The sequence below is a fragment of the Sinohyriopsis cumingii genome, chromosome 1 (assembly GCF_028554795.1).
Source record: "Sinohyriopsis cumingii isolate HCF-2022 chromosome 1, ASM2855479v2, whole genome shotgun sequence".
NCBI classification, from domain to species: Eukaryota; Metazoa; Mollusca; class Bivalvia; order Unionida; family Unionidae; genus Sinohyriopsis; species Sinohyriopsis cumingii.
Genome location: NC_142961.1, coordinates 120,995,632 through 121,015,509, shown reverse-complemented (window position 1 = coordinate 121,015,509; position 19,878 = coordinate 120,995,632). Strand labels below are relative to the sequence as shown.

The following is a 19,878-nucleotide window of genomic DNA, read 5'->3' as shown; positions in this document are numbered from 1 at the left end:
TATTATAAGTACAAAAAAGGAAAGGAGAAAATTGCATTATGCAATAAAAAGAACTCTACGTAGATCATAGATAAACTATTCAATTAACTTCCACTAGGAAATTTTGGCGGGGGTGGGGGGGACAAGGTTGGTGGATGGGGTGGGGCTAAAACTTCACTAAAATATCCACTGACACTTTTGAATTGACCCCTTAATCATGTACTTGTAAAGGTGAGATTGTTCAGTGACCACAGTGATGTGAAGAAATGATAACTAATGTGTGTGGTCACATTACCAATAGGGTGCGTATATGCTACGAGCCCCCACTCTGTGGGAGGTGGGTTGGGTTGGTGGATTGCTTGGCGGATTGTACCTTCTTACAAGGTGTCCGCTTTATTTGGTCATCGTTATCTAGAGGGTGATCGCCCTCGGTGTTGTTGCCCGGATCCAGTAAATATTAATAGAAAGTGTGAAACTTACAGATGGAATAAATAATGATCTGACCATAGATATAGAACAGAATGACACGAGCCCATACATGAAATGCAACTATTTAACCAATTACATAAACAACAGTGATAATACGTTATATGAGGAAGATACACTTCTCTTTTGTAACAAGTCATTCACCGAATTTCAAACACCAATATACAAATAGCCGATCTGTTTAAAAGAAAGCATTTGGTTCATCACAGAATCGAGTGAACAATCGAAGTCATTGCCTTGTACAACTTCATAACCTGCTTATTTCCGGTTCACTCCAACTTCAGTGTGGCTGTTCTTTTTGGTCCTTTCGCTTTTGTCTTCTCCAGACTCTCTATTGCCTCTTTCGCCCTCAACTTTGTGTGGGTAGATGGATACATAAATACGTAGATACGTAGATAAGTAGGCACGTGGATACGTCAGTGAAGCTATTTCCCCTTTCAAAATAAACAGAGAAGCAACCTAAATCTTCTGTCAGATATCCTACTGTGAATAAATCATTGCTCCCGCCCTCGTTATGTCAGATATCGTCCTATCGGAATTCGAACAGATACCAATGGCTATCTGGTCAAGCCAAACATGGCAGACCATAAACAAACCTAGTTCATAAGATTAATGTACTTCCAAACGGTTATTTTCATCACTGACCCACATTAACATCACACGAGATATACCAGTTTCGTTCTCGTCTCAATTACACAAATGAATGAATGAAATTCATTATATGCTTTAACTACGTTATTTTCAGCGAATACACACATTCATGTCTTTAGCATACATGAAATCTCACTTCACGGCTTACAACGTTAATTTCAGTCAATACGCACTCAAGTCTTTATCATACGTAAAATCATCTAAGATCTGAAAATTCACACGGATTCTCGTAACTCATACCAACTAAAGTAATGCATGAAATTCTTAGAACACATGATTCCTAATAACAATCAAGACGACAAATTTAAACAATTCGTCAAACTTATATAAAGAAGATCATTGTACGAGTTCAGATCGATGGACTCAAAGAGTTATACTCATATCAAGAAAATTGATCTACGCATTTAAACAAATTCATGCAAATATAAACAAATAAATTCAAGCAAGTCATTATATTGGTATCAACGAATTACGTGATTGACGCAGATACCTTGTGCTTTCAATAGTTGGTCGGTTCTGCTGTCAGAATTGTGTCCGTTTACTTTACAGACATCCGGTCTCTCGGATAAGTGTTTTACGAGATACTTCCTTCTAAATTAGATTTCGAAGTCTCCTATATTTTTTTTCGTCTTGCAGGAAAACGTAGACTAACTAAATTATGGCAATGGGGCATATTAAACCCAAGAAATTTCGTGTGGGAAACACGCTCTTTGTTTAGCGTAACCAATCAGGATTAAATATATCTACCGCCTTTTATAGCATGGCGTAAATATTGCGGTCAGCATGACTTCTAGATTCCCAAATAACTGATTCTGGTCAATTTCAAATCTGAAATTTTTGATACAAAGATCGAAGGTAACCTCTTCCTGCTAGTTTGTCTGACGGTTAAATAAACGAAGGCTTAATTAAGAATGACTTCCTCTCACGACACAGACATTAAAATCATTGCAGTATATCGATTTGACACGCACCTGTCCCCATAAATATAATTAATTGTTCTCTTTCCCAAATTAATGTGCTCGTTATAGAGCGACATAAATTTGCACCCTTGCTGTATACATGACCACGATGGTGTCAATACATGACTACTTGTGTGTGCGGACATTCTCTCCTGCACATTCAAAGGGATTGTTTTAAAATAATTTTAAAATGTTTTGGAATTTGTTAATTGTTGCTGAAAATGTACCACAGTGATAACCATAATATAATCTCGATATTACTAGAAGTTACTAATTTCATTACAAGGTAAGCTTAGTCTGTGCTCATTTGAAGACCTCTCTCTCTCTCTCTCTCTCTCTCTCTCTCTCTCTATATATATATATATATATATATATATATATATATATATATATATATATATATATATATATATATATATATTGCTATGTATATTTGATTTAATTATATATGATTAAATATGTATCTATTTTAATGTACGTGTTTGTCAGTTTTAATTTTTTTAAATTTTTCATTACATGCTATTGTAATGTAAATATATTCACTGGAGATTTTACTTTTTCAGAAAATAGTTTGACCTTGACTATTACTTTTAGTAAACACCAGGAGTTGACCTGGATCCTGCCCTTGATTCAAATTAGTAGCAAACACGTAAATAAGTCCTATTTTTTTTAAAAATGATTATCTGTTGTCGAGGTCATGACGGGACTACGTGCTTTAAGATGTAAACAATTTTTTATTTTATTTCTTAGAGTAAAATGATTGGGTCTTATCAAGGACATACAGGGTCTACGTGATTTTTTTATGTGTAAACATGACCATGTGATCCTTATCCGGAGCGTAAAATTCAAGTTTAAAACCATTGTATTAGAGAAGTAAACACAGCTGGGCTTTTTCTTTACACTGGAATGTGTTGTGTCGTTTGGAGTTATTTCAAATTACTTGGATTCAAAAGGATTAATTCTTTTTTCCTGGAAAATACGTGCGTTCATGTGACATTCTTGAACAAGGAAAGTTCTTATAAAAAATCTATTCAGATTTCCAAAACCGGAGTGATATTTCGTGTTTCTACAAGGAACTGTAGACTTCAACACTACAGATTACAGAATACATCATCGTCTTACAATTTGGATTCTTCGTAGGGACTAGAACTTTAAATCATTAGAACATTTTAGAAAGTGCCACTGAACTTACAATTGTGAGTACTCGGATACCTTCTACGTACACACTAATTATCATTAATCAGAGGTTAGTGATTAGAAACTTCGGACTAGTAAATCCAGATTCATGCAAGGGTCTGCGTTTGGCTCATTGCGGAATCAGTATTCCAAGTTCTCCAGCTCTTTTATTCAATAGACAAACGTACACAAAAAGACCTTCACACATAGAACAAAAATAAACAACAATATATGCATGTTAAACTTTGATGACTTTTTTAACGAAAGGTTCAGCATGAAAATGTCCCCAAAATCTCGAAAAGAATAAGTCCGATGATTACAATTTGGTAGCAGAGTGTGGTAGTTGCGTTATGTAAGGGAGCGATAGGCCTACTGGCGAAAGAAATATATATTATTATATTGATAAAATTATGGACAACGAGACATCAGATTGGAACATTGAACTTGAGCTCAATGGCGGATACGGAAAGTAGAACAGATTCAAGTTGACGTCGAAAAGAAGAAAAATAATAAAATTAGAAAATTAACAAGGAAAACTGAACCTGAAGTCAGCGAGTCTTACAATGAGGCGATGCTCATTTAAATTCCAGAAAAGAATATCCATCAAATTCGGAAACAGTACTGTCTAGAGCAATCTGTCATCCTCAAAAAGAGGAAATTTAAGCTGGTCATTTTAGTAAGGGGCGGGTTTTCAGGAAGACGTCGCGGAAAAAACTGCTTGCCTCCGCCTAAAGTTGTAACGTTTTCTCTCCGTCGGTGTCTATTTTTACTAAAACGATACTGATACCCTTTGGCATTGACATTTCAAATGAGCTGATATGCAGGCGAAAAGGAATATGTTTGCTCGTTAACCAAAGGAGTGTTTTGTTGTTGTTTTTTATCATTTATAAAATTGACCTCTAACACTAAGAATGTTGGATAGCTAAAGATGTGTAAAAATATATGCACGGTCCCCTTCAGGATAAAATAACGCTTTTGAATTTGGGTTTGGAAAAATGTAATTCTACAAATTATTAGCGAAATGACCAGTGTATACAATGCTGGGCATTTCATATGTGTATTTTGAAAGGGGATTTGGATCCAAAGGGAACCAAACATTATTATAATGTATTAATATCATTGGAAACACCCATCATTCCACATCAACCCCTGGCACATGTATCTAGCCGAAATGGTGTTTTGAACAAGAACCATCTAACGAATGAAAGAATTACTGCCCTTAGCAAGCTAAGCCAATTAACCAGTGAGATAGCTCGTCGTTACACGTAGTGAGTATTCACTGTGACTACTTTTACAATGCCCACATGACTCAACCTCAGAAGAAATCGCGTAAAATATGAAGTTAAATTATAATAATTACAAAAAGTTTCCACAATAATAACGAATCTCAAGAAATACATAAAAGAACCATTTTTGGACCGTTGATCACCAACATCTCATCTGTCTGCGTGGGTTCGAGTCTCATGCTAGGCCAGCGTGGATGTGTGAGAAAGCTAGCCATTTTTTTCCGTGTGTCGTTGGTTCTTCCTGGTACTTTCCAGGTTCTTCCTTCACAGATATACTGATCGCCATGTATGTTACAGGAATATCATGTACTGAAAAATGGCATTAAACCCCCAAAAATTGGTGTTATGAACTAATAACTTCGAGCCTTCTCCTCACGAATCGATTTTAACCAACTTCAACACTTGTTATAACAAAGGTTTGCGAGGGACTGCGTTTGCTTTAAAAGAGTTGCAAGTATAATGGTTTAATTTGCAGAAACTGACATGCGACACGTATTGTTGTCAACTGAGGCCGCGATGTTTATTCCCAACCGTCTTCCAAGATAAATAAATCTGACTGGATAAGCTTCTTTCAGTTACATGAACTTGTATCCAATCAGACAGCGAACCGGTAGATATTGTTCTGACTTGCTACATATGCCTCGAGTCGAAGTGTATCAACGACATTTGAGAAACAGCTAGAATCTGTCAGTTAATGGATTACCAGAGCAGACATAGATCCGTCTACTGATTCGCATTGGAGTCTAAATATAGGTGGAAATATACATTTGAATTTTGGCAAAAGCGTCCATTTAAATTAAATTTTGAATACATAGCTAATATTTTATGAAAATCGTATGAGAAATTGTGATGTAATGAAAATTGGAATTTGCAAGTGATGCATCGTAGCAACCACAAATGCATCTGAGATGCTCCAGCAAATTAGCTGACAAGCTTACAGCCTGTCTGTAATTACATGACACTCACCCGTGACTGGCAATAGCACTGGTCAGCGGGCCATTGTTAGCTGCAACTGACGGTTGGCTGACAGGTAAGCCGGCTATTCATCAATTCCAGTCTGCTGTTATTTTTATATTAGGCCTATTATTATTTTTACAAAAGAAAATATGAATGTCAGAAATCATCAAATATTGCATTTATTGATCACGTATCAGCTACACGGGCATATAGATTACTATGTCAGTAGTTAGTGCTTACCGTAGGAAGCTCTGAATGTTACAGGAAATTTCGTCTGTCTGCAAAAGGATCCGAAGTAGTTAAAAGCGATAACAATATTTACAGACATAAGACCACAGGAACGCCGTCAGATAACCCTTAGCGTGGAAGAACTAAAAACAAACATCACAGAAAACTTAAAGTTTTGGAACAAAATATGGAGGACTAACTCGAAATTTGATTTTTATTAACTTATATGCGAAGGATTATTATCACAATGTCCACATATTTTGACTGTGTAAGGGTAATGGATGAAGCTAGAAATGAAATTATAACCAAATATTTATTGATTTGGGTGGGACTCCGCCTAAATCTTCTATGTTCAGAAATATTTAAACGAGGGTGCCAAAAAGTTCAATGATATAATATCTCTCATTTCTTCATTTTTGATTTGAAGTAGAATATAATCTCACATCTAATGGAAAAAATCTGCACCTTGCAGATGTGATCGCACCTTTTCCACTTTCTTCGGCCATGCGCATAACGTGGCATCACATCTGAAAAAGTAGCATGTTTACATCAATATCATACGGACAAATAAATTGGCTTAAGAAATATCATTCAACTATTAAATATGGAAGTTTACTGAAAACATACGACAAAACACACACCCGTGTGCGTGTGAATGTGTATACCGAGCAATCAAACAAGTACGGAAACAAGCTCGACACATATTGCAGGCATTGTATAAACTGCTGCAAGAATATATTTTATGTTTAAAAAATGGAAGGGGCGATTCTACAAATAAAAATCATCAAAATGAACTGATTGCGACATGAAGATCAAATAACCACATATGGTCCTTTCAAGTTAAAAGTACGAGTGACCATTTAGAGACCGTTAATTACACATTCAAAGAATATGAAAATTGCACAATAGTAAAGCCACAAAATTCATAAATATTATGACGTCAGACGTATATCAAAGGAGCTACGGTTACGAAAAATGCACATCTATTATTAACCGATGCAGTAATGTTAAATAAGTCATTGGAGTCATGTTAAAAATGTCCATAGGGTGTCATGCTGGTACGACATGTACATTTTTGGCGACAATCATCATTTAGACATGTTGGGGATTTCGATGACGACATACGTATCAGCGGTGGTAACTGACATTTGTAGGGATATATTTAGGACATTTATCACCTTAAACAGGTAGCACACCAAGAAATATTTTTGCATCAGTTATTTAATATTATGGATATGATGACGTAGAACCTACACAAGATTATGTGACGTTTAATGGGCATAATCGGTAGAATCATGACAACGTATGGAAGGATGTAACATGAAATGATATATTTCAATATAAAAGATCCCTTCGTGGCAAAATTAGCGACCAAAGATATCGTGATCTTTATCGAATACACAAGAAAATTATTGACCACACACCTGCACGGTCATAAAGACATCCAACATGTATATTTAGCAAACTGTGATGGCGATAAATAAAATTTACTGAATGAAAACATTTTGTATCGATATGTACATATCATTAAGGAATCAAGGAATACAGCGATGAAAATTGCTGAGGCTATAAACAAGTACCTGCAATATTTCTACGAAATACGGGACAATAATAGGTAAGATAAAACTTTATTACGCCGAATATAAACAACCTACATGCAATCCAATCTTATGAAATAACAGCATCCAAATCTAGATTTATACTGTGGCGTAATTTGTACACTTGTGCGCTTGGTAAAAATCTTTACCCATGCAATCTCTCTTAAACAGATCTGGTATAAAAATGTCTTCTTCCAGTTGTCATACTCTAAACCATTTAGCACGTCACGCTTTACCTCATCTTCAGTCATATTGAAATACTTCTCTTTACGTATTACGCACGCTTGCGGTTGGGTCGCGCGTGGCTGAATAACAATAATATATTTTTTTAGTGGAGAGTGCTCTGTGCTATTTTATACTGAGAAAAAAGAAAGACAACACCGCTTAGAAAAAATAGTAGCTAGGTATCGAAAATGCTATAAATGGCGCATTACAGCTTGGAAAGAATCCACTATAATTCATTATTAGTAAGTTTATGTCCTTTTACATGTATTCTGGTTGTAGACGTTTTTGTTTAAGGTTTCAAACTTGTAAGGATATTATCTTTTAGATCTTTTAGGACAACATGTCTATATTGATAATGAATAAAGTCATGTATTACCAAAATGACGTTCTTAAATGTGGAGCACAAAATGTAAGTTCAGTTTAATGAGCATCCGTAGACACTGATGCCTTCCAAGACCACTGCACATTTTCTGCAAATTGAGAGGTTTTGATCGTGTGTTTGGCGTGCAATATATATATATATATATATATATATATATATATATATATATATATATATATATATATATATATATATATTATTCTGGATAGCAGCGAATACGTTGAAACTGTACTTTTAGCAATAGACCCCCCCCCCGACATATATAATGAATCATAGCATGAACAAAATATAGATCACGATCATATGTTGCGTATTTAATGGATATTGTTTGGATACTGCCCATATGTCATGCAACCTGATTAAAATCGGATCTCCACTGTTTTACGTGAAGATCTGACAGCGACCGCTTATAGGTCATGTTCTGATGACCTTTGAATTAGCCATTGGAAATACAGTTTTCAGAAATTTGTCAAGTGAATCAAATCGTTCGGCACACACTGATGCTCTTAGCCATAATGCTCAGTCTCCTAAACGCGTAGACTGAAGACTCCATCTGATCGGCTGATAACATTTGCGATTATGGTAATGTCATGGGTCACTAGAACATGACCCCTAAGCGGTAGGTGTCAGATCTTAACATACCACAGTGGAGATCTGATTTTAATCAGATTGGATTGCAAGAGTTGTACCCAAACTGATTAAAATCAGATCACTGCTGTTCTACGTGAAGATCTGACAGCGACCGCTTAGGTGTTACGTTCTGGTGACCTTTGAATTAGTTAGTAACCTAGTGATCTTGTAGATAGAACATCACGTACAGTTTGGACATGTACAACTGTTGAGAGAGTATGGAATGCTTCTGATGACTGAAAGCGGAATACTCTCGAAAGGGAGGGGGGCGGTAACATAACTTTTTAACACATTATTGGCATGTTGAGGACCTAAGTGCCTTTCCCAAGAATACACCGCAAAGAAACGCAAAACAAATTACAAATACTGCTCTGACAAATATATGCGATACAAAATGGTGAATACCAACATTCAAAGTTTGGATAATTAATTGTGTATTGTAGCTACAAACCTCTTTGGTTGGGGCATGTGTCAATAAAAAAAGTAAAGGAAAACAAAAGACAAAGCTTCCGAAGCGAGGAACAAATTAGGTGGATGGAAAAATATAATGCAGAATTTGGAAAACGGATTGAGAATTCAAGGAAATGAACCAAGTAATATATGTCCTGAGGAACATAAATTTCTAAAACACTAGAACTCGCATGATAAACTATTGGTCTGTATTAGTGAATGGTTATGAATGAAACCTGTATTATCAACTCTGTTTTGTGACAAATATTTTGACAATAAATGGATATTAGATTAAAATCTTTTGAAAAATATATGCAATTTCTTAGACTGTGTTTTCCGAATTTTTTAATCCCTGTTGAACATAATTTTATGATATCACAGGCAATGTTATGATATCACACGCAGTGTTATCATATCACACGCAATACTCGTGTTCACTTTCTTCTATACCTCTTATATTGTAAACGTTTGCAACCCGAGTGCAATAAAGTCGCGTCTTGTCTTGAAATGGACTTTTCACAAAAAAATGTTCCAGGGATAAATTTAACTGCAATGAAAGTGATATTGCTTGTTTATGCTGATGGTAGATGAATCTTCTCCAAAAAAATGATGGCTTACAAAAGGGTTTACAATACTCTTGATAACTATCGTGTGGTGCCTGTAAGTAAACACAAACGAGACGAAGTTATGGTATTTACAAGAAGTATAACAGTTCTGTGATAAATTCTTTTATAAGGGCATGAACCTTGAATGTATTCAGTATATTATTTTTCTTGGTATTGTTTTTACGTCCGGTGGTGAATTTAATAATGAAGCAAAACAAGCGCTGGATGCACACGCGCCCGAAGCAGATGTTGTCTATTTCATAATGCTTGTATAAATAGGAGACTACATAAAGTAGTTTTCAGTTTATTTGATATTCACTTTGTCCCAATCAGAATTATGTGAATTTTCGAAAGAGCACCTTTAGAATTTTGTTAAGGAATACTTATTTAGAGTTATAAAATGTATCAAAATGATTTTGTTTCAGTGACTTGAAGAGAATGTCTATAGGGACAAATAGGTACTATCATCTTTTAATGAGTATGGCCACATTTTTTACCGCGCGTGTGTGTATGTGTGTGTGTGTGTGTGTGTTAATAATAGGAAATATATTTATATATTCTACGTTTTAATGTTTCCTGATCTAAAACGGTATCCTGTGAAGAAATATTGGGAATTTTGGGTAAGACAATATCTAAATGATCTATGACTTGGAGAAGCTTGTATCATCTTATCTATTGCCAATGCAAATGTAATTTTATCACTTGTCAGACACCGTTTAAGTGACCAGTTTGTTCAAAACTGACATTCAGTGATAAAGGAATCCTCATGAAATAGGATATAGCCAAATTTGTCTTTGGAGTTCGGATACAAAATATAATTAAATTGGGCTACAAAATTTTGAAAAGCTATTTCAAAGTAAAGAACATTATCAAATAATTTGCAAACATAAAATGGTATATATATATATATATATATATATATATATATATATATATATATATATATATATATATATATATATATATACCCGTTAAATACAGTTCTTATTGTAATGTATCCGAAGATAAATATAACATTATCACTAATCATGAAAGTCATTATTTTGTTGTGAATTATATACAAACAATCGTTGATTTTGGGTAAACAAATCTGTACAAATTCTCTGAGTTTTTGAATAATGAACATAATTCCTATTATCAGAAATCTCGGTAATTTCAAAACAAAGCTTAAGTCGTAAGGTCTGATTTAATGGATGCTCGGATATACAAACTGAATAAGCCAAATGCTTTACTGACAGATCAACGTCACTATTTAACTCCTGTTTTCTAGACATCCATGCATGACATATTTAGATTTTAAATCTATATTTGGAAAGTAATTAGTTGATATTTGCGTCAGTGAGGAAATTTGAAATTCTTGACAGGATGCTATAAATAGAACATTATGCGTCAACCCAGTCGTAACGGGCAAGCCAATGCTTTTATCACCTAGGCCTCCTGTACAACCGCTCTAGATGCGTTATCACCAAGTTTCTCAATTCGATTAAGTCTCAAGAAGAAACACTGAAACCCATTAATGCCGAATAAACTAGGGATTTTAATTCGGCTTCCTGAACCCTTAATACTAATGGGCTTCCATAGGAAACAAAACAACAACAACAACAACAAAAACAACAAAAAACTTTACTTAAAATGTTAAACATTAGTCTAATTTTAAAGATAGCTTGTAACGAATACACATTACCATATTTCAAACCCCCAATACCTTGGGTGCAACTTTATGTCATATCGTGTTAATAACAAGTCACCGAGCTGCGAACTTGCAAGAGTAAGTGAAAGGTGTTAACATAAGTGGAATGAGGAAAAGATTCATTAAGGTTAACGAGAAAACAAGGTAAACAAATTTTAATATACTTTTAATTATTGCGTATCCACCCACCCAAAAAGTTTGTTTTGAGTGCATATTTTGCCTGCAATATCCATATTGAAAATACGATTTAAAGAAATTATTTAATATTAATATTTTTTGAATACCACAATGTGTTTTTTGCTTTTGATTTTATGGGGTTTAATGCCATGACAGGTTATACACGGTGGCCTGTATTTTTCTTGAGGAAAAAACCCGGAAAGAATCAACGGCTCACGGGAAGGTTTTGGCAATATTTCTCACCTACCTACACTGATCGAGCAGACACAAGTTCACGCGGGCAGAGATGAGATGTATGAGTGATCCCAAAGGCGATCGCCTTGAACATTAAACCACTCGGTCACCCTATAGCCATAGAGACAGAGTCCGCTTATGAGGAGCCCTTAAACCACTCGGTCACCCTATAGCCATGGAGACAGGGTCCGGTCATGAGGAGCCCAAGGCCAATAGAATGGAAGGTTGCTGAACTGTTATTTCAATACTGAATGGAGGCTCTAAAGGAAAGCTTACAGAAAAGGCCTAAGGCCAAAGCCCTGTTTTGCATGTGATTTAATCCGGTTCTGCCTAGTAAGCTGCTTACGGTTTCATAGTCGAGACACAGACGTTTTAAAGCAAATATGAAAATCAGATTGTAAAAAATCGAGTATCACATACGTGTTAGTCCAAAGCTATATATGCCCACGTATCTAATAAGCAAATCTCTCCACGACACACGAAAATGTCAAAATCGTGACAAAAATGTGCAAACAGGCAAACTACCTATACGGGATATGTTCCGAGCCAACAAGTGCAATAATAATTAGATGTGTTGACGTCATCAGGTTTTACCTGGTCAAGTTGACGTCATTAGATTTTACCCGGTCAAGTTTGGGTCAAAAGATGTACACATATTTGGCAAGACTAAGAAAAATAAAGGTAATGAAAATTATATATACTCTTCGTATGTATCCTATATGAAGAATCTCATTTTTCTGATGAGGAAACTCCAGTTTACGTCCAGACAATTTGTCCCACGAAGACAAAATTAAACTTAAAAGCAAAGCATTAATACATTGCACGATTAATTCTATAGTTGAGAATTTGTCAGATAAATAAAGCAGAATGCAGCCTTAGCATATGTTAAAAGGCTCTAGGCAAGTAATATACTATTACGTTTGCATGTTTTATAAATACAATGCATGTATATGCTCTACACATCTTCAAAACTGGGCCCAAATTTCATCAACATGTCATAAAGTAATAGTCTAGACTTCAGGTATTTGATTGGCCAAAATAAGGTCACATTATATCTCTTACAATCATATTGCTGTGTTTTAGGCCTCAGATTAAACCTTGACCTAAGTTCTACTTGAGAAATCCAAAATGGGAGCCTGGACCTGATATATTTCCCTATTATTGAATAATTATTTTGGTCCTTTTGTGGTTTGGAGTTCATGGTAGTAGTAGAAATACGTGCATGGCTGAATGTGGCGGTGCGTTCCTGTCAGATATTTAACTTTAAAAACGTGCACATCGTAACTTAAAGCCTGAAAAACATCAACATTGGGTCAAAAGTCTTTTAATATGTATTTGATTGTGAAAGAATTATAAATGAATTATGCCTTAATTCGAGTCAGAAACTAGTGGCAATGATCTGTGTTTTCGACGTAACATACATGTATATCATACATCACGAGGTGTGTATCCACAAATGATTGGTTATCATTCTTCCTGTGACTTGTTTTTTTTTTTCTTCGCTATCTAGTCGGGCATGTCTATGCTTATGCTTCAGTCTTTCGAATTCTAATATCACGATTTCTTTATTATCGAATTAACGAGGATACGACAAATGCTGAATACATAAGTAGTCAAAATACAAAAGAGAATGAAACTAATTAAATCTCATTTCACTAGATGATGGGTGTGGTTGAACAAATAAAATATTGGAATGTGATATACTCAAGTCCCATTGGGAGAGGATCACATAGTATTAAGGCAGAGGGCATTGATGCGTTACTATTAAATTATGTCAGATTTCGAAGGGATATAGCTGCATGAAAGACTTTGAAAACGGAACCCCTACGCATATTAGCTAGATCATTTCTCTGATATTCCAAAGACTTTACAATAGCACAAATTAACACTGTATGATACTCCTTGTTTCCTATTTTTAAATATTTGCTTACATAGAAAAAAGGATTTTATATAATTCAATTTTTAAAAAAAATGAAGCAATGTTTGACTATTTAATGAATGGCTCTGTATTGCCCATCTGTTCATTTTGTGACATGGAAGTTCATGTATTGCGGCCCCTGAAGCAGCCGTCAGTACATTCTCTGGCAACACTTTGATTGCTTCTTATACCTAATGAATGTCGGTAGTCCTTTCCATCGTTCTTTCCAGATCACATCACAAAAAAAAAGTAAACGAAAAGAGACGTAAATATAAAGATACATACCACTGGTTTCTGAGGACCACAATTGAATGCTATTAATATGTTCAAGTGATGTTAACTCCAACACACACACACAAAAATGTTTATGTGCGGCAGATAATAACAGATTTTTTTCGAAGACACATGGATTTATAATCTTCGGTGTGCCTTTGCCCTGATAATAAAACGGAGTTTCCTCAAAGTGTAAGATATATGTATAATATGGAGACAATTTCTGCATGTATTGCATGCCCTTTTGTGCAGTGAACCAGGTTACTAGTACACCTTGCAAAGTGATTTACCGGGGTCGTTCACAACTTCTGAAGAACCGCTGAAATATATCTTGAATGACTTAAACATGTTCTATATACAATCAATATTTCCTAAAATACTCCTAAATGGCGTGTCTGCACCCCCACCCCCATGTCATGTAACACACAATTGTATATTGTCAACCGATACATAATATACCTTACTTGAGAATGGGACTTTGTAAAATTCGCAAACTGTAGTCTTATGATCTGCAAGCCAAGATATCTTTTTTCCTTTTCGTTTAATTTATTTTCAGGCATTAATATGGCAATCTATCGATGTGAATGGTTTCATTCTGTTCAGATCTGCAAACATCAAGGGATTGTATTGTTAAATATGTTCTGAAAATAAAGTTTGAAGCGGTTTCTTTATTATGGTACAGAAACAATGTACGTGTCTACGGAACTGTTATTCTTAATGTAGATGTGTGACACAAGAATAAATTCAAACTTTTATTCGAGTTATTTTTTTTTAAATTCATTTTATTTATTGGAAGCTACTAAGAATAATAATCATAAATGACCCGGCAATGGTTCTTGTCTTCTAATTTACCAAAACTCTACTCAAGCCGGCAATGATTCTTGTCTTCTATTTTCCCAAGAAATGTACTCAAGTATGCAAAGGTTCTTGTCCTCTATTTTTCCAATAATGTACTCAAGTCGGCAATGGTCTGTGTCTTCTATTTTCCCATGAAATCTGCTCAAGCCGGCAGTGGTACGTACACTCTATTTTCCCACCAAATACACGCATGTCGGCAATGGTACGTGCATGCTATTTTCCCTAGAAATCTACAAAGCTGGCAAGGATATGTACGCTTTATTTTCCTAAGAAATCCACTCAGCCCGGAAATGGTACGTATGCTCTATTTTCCACAGAAATCTACACAAGTCGGTAATGGTACGTACACTCTATTTTCTTAAAATATCTACCCATGTCAGCAATGGTACGTGCACGATATTTTCCCAAGAAATGTACAAAGTTGGCAAGGGTATGTATACTCTATTTTCCCAAGAAATCTACCCGTGTCGGAAATGGTACGCGCACCCTATTTTCCCAAGAAATCTAAAAAAGCTGGCAATGGTACGTATACTCTATATTCCCAAGAAAATCTACCCCTGTCGGCAATGGTACGTGCACACTATTTTCCTTAGAAATCTACAAAGCTGGCAATGGTACGTACACTCTATCTTCCCAAGAAATCTACAAAGCTGGTAATGGTACGTACACTCTATTTTCCCCAAGAAATCTATACAAGCCTGCAATTGTACGTACACTCTACTTTCCCCAAGACCTCTACACAAGCCTGCAACAGAAATTTTACCAATACTGTTTAGGAACTGGGAGAAAGTGCCTGGTATGTATGACTGCAATTCGCATTTGGGATATTTAACTGTGTCGTTTATTTCGATCGCATTAAACCCTTTTCATGGTAAATAAAGCAGGAGTTGGGGCTCGGCCTTTTCCGTGAAGTCGAGAAAGAAATTCGTCGCCATTTAGAACCATATTCTAAATTGCATTTGTTCACATGGAACAATATGACGATAGAAGAAGACAAGGTCACACTCGGAATATCGTCAATCTTTGCTGTTGTGACATGTGTAGTGCACTCCGCCTGAGGCAAATCAACCAACACATCAGAATTGGTGCTTATTCTTATAACCAATTCGGTGGTTATTTCGGCAGAAATGACCGAGTGATGTTTCGATCTTATATAGCAGCAGAGCGAAACAAATCGTAGGAAAACGGGTTCGCACGAATCACAATGTGTCACGTGTTTCATAACAAATATTTTCTCTTCATGTCCCGTGTTTGTGATGCCATACATTGGTGTCTGGATAATTTTACAAACGAATAATGTGTATTTAGAAGGAAACACAATGGCAAGAAGATGAATGTCGTTTTGCACGATGAAGAAATGGGATAAAAAAAAAAATGTATCAACCAGAATATATATTACGTATTGGAATTAATAAAAGATAGTCGTCAGCTTTGATACTGCTTTTCTTTAATCAACACATAGTTTTAAAAGATTCACTATGCCAAAAACATTAAAAATATCTGATTCATTATTTTGAAAGAGCTTCCACATTTAAATGAAAACATTGAAGTTTAAAATATTGCATGCTGTGTAATCAAATTTTTTTATAAGAAAAGTTCAAGAAGTTTGAATTTGGGGTCTTTTAGTCTTCGATACATATATTACCGGTTGTATAAGACATTACAGTTTTCATTGTGTTTAATTATCTGTCGTTGTGATTATTTTGTGGTGTGTATTGAATTATAGTTTATTTTTAAACAATGATCTTTTTGTGCCTAATTTCGTTTGGTAAATTATAGAGCGAAAAGTAAAGAAAAAGACCCCCTCCCCCCCCCCCTAAAAAAAAGACAAGAAATATGACATTCTCTTCTGGCACAAGGCAAGAAGATAATGACAAACTCCCACCCGACCGTATCTCTTGTAAGCAAGTTTTGCATGGGTAGACAGTCTAACGCTTCTCCATTATACAATAATTCAGAAATGAGGAGAAAATTTCAGTATCAAGAATTTGTTGAAGTAAATACGCCTCAAGACGAAATACCCAGTTAAAAAATATTAACAGAACAATAACCATACATTTCGCAAGCAGCGCACGAGAAAATACGATTGAATGCAGAATGTGGAATGCCACAATATTTAGAATTTATACGAAAATCTAATCAAGAGCGGCAGCAATCGAAAGCGATTGGGAGAGGGAGAAATCATAAGGCCAGCTGGCGAGGTCGCAAGCGAGCTAGAGAGATCGAAGGGCGATCGAGAGATGGCAGGGTGAACCCCAAGATCGCAGGGCGAGCTTAAGATAACGTACACGAGCTGGAGAGATGGCAGGACGAGTAGAAGTGGGGGAGGGAGAAAATCAGGACGAGCAGGAAAGGGCGTGATGACGTAGATCGAGAGAATTGTCTCAGACAGTACGGTGCCTGTTTTCAATAATCGGGTTGACCTTTCACCTCTTAGGATGGTTAAATGCACAAAATGATGTGGTAAGACAAAATATGGAGAGACAAAATGAACTGAATATAGTTCTTTGTCATTCAGTGTTCGCTACTGGGAACATTTTGATGCGATTATTGTAATTTTTGCCATTGTTGTAGCTCATTCTCTTGTTCCCACTCCCACCAATAGAAAACATATAATTTAATCTGTGGTTATGTTATGTTGCTTCTTATACCTAACACAGACATTTATATATATATATATATATATATATATATATATATATATATATATATATATATATATATATATATATATATATATATATATAGTTTTAGTATTAGATACAGGATGCGATTCCTATTTCATTTTGAGACTTTTTCAGGTTTTCTTGGCAACCAGGATCTGTATGGAAATAATGTACATTAAGCTATATTGGTATTAGACATCCTTTATTAAGTTTACGTCTCTCCATCAGTCAGTAGCTTTTTAGGTTTATAACATTGTAGATTAACACTTTCACATTGTTTTATTTTAATATTATTTGGCAAGGGCTTCAGTTGTTTTGTTTTGGGGTTTTATTCCGAAAATTGACTCGTGAACACGTTTCAACCCTCAGCTGCCAGTTGCATGCAGAGAGAAATCATAAGCTCAGTTACATATAAATGCATTTATTTTACATTGTTGTCATTGTCTGTGTGCCTTTTGAACCTACGTGGCAACGTATTGTTTTCCATTTCCATCTGTGATTTCTCTTTATACGTTTATGAAAGCTACCATTCAACCGAGGCTGCTAAAAATAGATTTACTGTTTGATTACTTAAACTGATAGCTAGGTAACTTAGACGGATTTAGGACACTGCGTACATTCAGGTGTGCACAGAGTTGATACATCCACTTGACGACGAGTAGAATGATTGATCACATACAAAACTTCGCGATGCGATCAGTAAAATTACCTTATTTTAACGCCCGAGTGTATGTAGGGAGAAGAGTGTACAAAATTTAAAAGGCACTCTAGTCAATACGGCACAAAGAGCTATAAACGGAGCCTTTCATCTGACTCAACTCGCCTTCGAGACCGCTCCGGTGGCCTGTTGGTTAGAGCATCCACCTCGAATGCGGGAGGTCGTGGGTTTGATCCCCGGCCGAGTCATAACAAAGGCTTACAAAAATGGTACTAACAGCTGTCTCGCTTGGCGCTCAGCATTACGAGGTTAGTGTTAGGATAATGTGACTGGGTGGGACATCAGGATAATGTGACTAGGTGGGACATCATGCTACGTGTCTGCGGCATGATGCCTCAGTGCTAGACATCACTATAAACTGCCACACTGCAGACATCGTAGCAGTATGACTGAAAAATTGTTAAAGCTACGTTTAAAATCCAAATCACACACACATACACACTCGCCATCGATTAGTAGTCGATTAGTACAGGCCTATATATAGATCTTTCGAGTCATTGTTTTTTGAACATGGACGAGTCAGTGTGACTGTCAATAGACATTGTCAATAGGCGATCGTGGCTGAAATCTGAATATAAGAAAGGCTAGAGCTCTGCGACGTTACAAAATTGATTATACAGAATAACAACAATAAAGAAAACTGCAAGATGTAATGACGCAGAACGAACGTAGATCTAAGCACTTGCAAGCAGCCATTTACAGCTGGCATCAATGAAGATTATAAAAAATGACAACGTACGAGAGAGAGAGAGAGAGAACGCTTAAGTGATTCAGAACTCGTCAAACATATATTTACAACATCAGCGGGAAACATCTTTCTCATCGCCTTTTTCCCTTTCAAGTTTTCTCGCTTTTAAAGATTGCCTAGAGTCCGTCATTGGTACTTCCACCTTGTTTGTAATTTCCCATGTTACTTCTCCCCTTTCTATGAAATTACACGCCTTTTGTTTTAATTCCTATCTACCAACGTGGGTATGCGAGAAAGCTTGCCATTAGTTTCCCTTGGGTAGGTGGTTCAACTTCAACCCGAACTCTTCCTCCACAAATATCCTGGTTTATCACGTGCTGAAAATGATGTTAAATACACCCACCCAAATATAAGATATTTTCTTTCCCAACGTTATTACTGGATATTTCTCATCGTAGTACCAACAACTTGATATATAAATGAGTGGCCACGCCCCGAGTTAAAATATATAGTTTTTATTACCACAAGATAAAATATATCCGTTATTAACACAGGAAAATAAAATTTTCTTTTTTATTATATACCAAACTTGCTCCGGAATCGAAGTTTACACGATTAAACTCACTCTTCAGCAAAATACCCGCTCCTTCCCTTTGTTCGTAAATTCACTTCTTCCATAGGCTGATCTTATTAATATATTTAACATAAGAAAGCGGTAGGATTTGGTTGACCTACATTTTTGCCATGTTGTAAGCTATTTGACCCTATCTGAAAACAATGTAAGTGCGATTCAGTAATGCATCACAGCAGGTTTGTCGGTGTTGTCAAGTAAGGGGAAATAACTTCAGAGAGACGCGAATAACGTCTGGTAAAATTTCTTTATCAAAGATTAATTTCCATGTCTGAAATGTAAGGCAGTTTCTATTTATTTGTTCTAGCTCACAAAGTGCTCGTTTTTTTTACCGCAAGTACAAATTATGTTGTCCCAGAGATTAAATCGTCGCATGGCATGATGGGAAATATTATATTGTCACGTGTGAAAAT

The 19,878-nt window shown here is 35.7% G+C and overlaps 1 long non-coding RNA gene across 1 annotated transcript; it reads right to left on the bottom strand.

Moving 5' to 3' along the window:
• Nucleotides 1–313: 313 nt before the first annotated feature.
• On the bottom strand, nt 314–19,057 carry LOC149807750 (uncharacterized). The gene is made up of 4 exons (XR_016416778.1): nt 18,943–19,057; nt 6,207–6,249; nt 5,735–5,772; nt 314–899 (listed from the first exon to the last, which is right to left on the bottom strand). It is a non-coding gene; the product is annotated as an uncharacterized LOC149807750 (long non-coding RNA).
• Nucleotides 19,058–19,878: the final 821 nt, after the last annotated feature.